The sequence below is a fragment of the Myotis brandtii genome, unplaced genomic scaffold (genome assembly GCF_000412655.1).
Source record: "Myotis brandtii unplaced genomic scaffold, ASM41265v1 scaffold312, whole genome shotgun sequence".
Lineage (NCBI taxonomy): Eukaryota > Metazoa > Chordata > Mammalia > Chiroptera > Vespertilionidae > Myotis > Myotis brandtii.
In genome coordinates, this window is record NW_005361955.1 from 2656386 (window position 1) to 2657614 (window position 1229).

The 1229-nt window shown below is 36.5% G+C and overlaps 1 protein-coding gene across 1 annotated transcript in view; it reads left to right on the forward strand.

Annotated features, from left to right (window-relative positions):
• Positions 1–387: 387 nt before the first annotated feature.
• RAF1 (Raf-1 proto-oncogene, serine/threonine kinase) overlaps positions 388–1229 on the forward strand; it is a 35147-nt gene continuing 34305 nt past the window's right edge. The window contains 1 exon segment of the mRNA XM_005870039.2: positions 388–409. The gene's annotated coding sequence lies outside the window, so the exon portion shown is untranslated.

The following is a 1229-nucleotide window of genomic DNA, read 5'->3' on the forward strand; positions in this document are numbered from 1 at the left end:
AATTTACAATTTTAGCAGTGACATCTAATAGTTTTGCTACTTAAATATAAAAGTATAAAATAATCACTATTTAAAGCAAGTTTTCTTTTTAAAAAGTTTACTCTGGCAAAATAAAAGTAGGGTTTTTTATAACTTTAGATACTGTTTTTTTCCAGACAAAAAATCTAGCTAAATATTCTTTAAATTAAACCTTTAGCCAGTGTGTTGAAGCAGCATCCTTTCCTGGGAAGTGTTTTTGTAAACCAGTCTTGCTTTAAATTGTTCCTAGTTTAATTCCACAGTTTTGGCTCTGAAGTAGTTTAGTTTATTGATATTGCAAACAATGCTGCAGTAACTATCCCTGTGTGTTTTTGCAGTCCTGTGTTCAGGTCCTCTCCCCTCCTGCCACCCCAGGATAGATTGTCAAATGGTAGGTGAATTTAAATCTTTAGTAATAGACACTATTCGATTGTTGTGGTTTATACTATTACCAGTATAATGAGAGGTAATTTTCCTCAAATGCTTGTGATGGATGTCTTCAGTCTTTTAAATTTTATAAATCTGATATTAAAAGTAGTACTTTATTTTAAAATTTCGCATCTTTCTAATATATATACACACATATGTTTATGTTATTTGTGTTTCTAGTCTGAATTTGATTCCGTTTTGTGTGTGTGTGTGTCATTTTTAAAAATCTTTTTCTTATTACTTTTCAGGAGTTTGTGTATTAGGAATAGCAATCCCTTATAGGGTGATATATATGTCTTTTAAAATTTTATTTTTATTTTAAAATATATTTTTATTGATTTCAAAGAGGAAGGGAAAGGGAGAGATAGAAACATCACTGATGAGAGAGAATCATTGATTGGCTGCCTCCTGCAAGGCCCCTGCTGGGGATCGAGCCTGCAACCTGGGCATGTGCCCTTGAGTAGAATCGAACCCGGGACCCTTCAGTTTGCAGGCTGACACTCTGTCCACTGAGACAAACTGGCTAGGGCTATAGTTTGTTGTTGTTGCTTTTTAATATATTTCTATTAATTTCAGAGAGGGAGGGAGGGGGGAAGAGAGAGGGGGGGAGGACCTCTAGTCTACACTAATAAAAGACAAACATGCAAATTGACCGTACCTCTGCTATGCCTTAAGCCACACCCACCAGCCAGTCAGAGCAACTATATGCAAATTAACCCAACCAAGATGGCAGCCAGCAGCCACGGAGCTGGAGCAAGCAGGAGGCTTGGTTGCCCCAATGA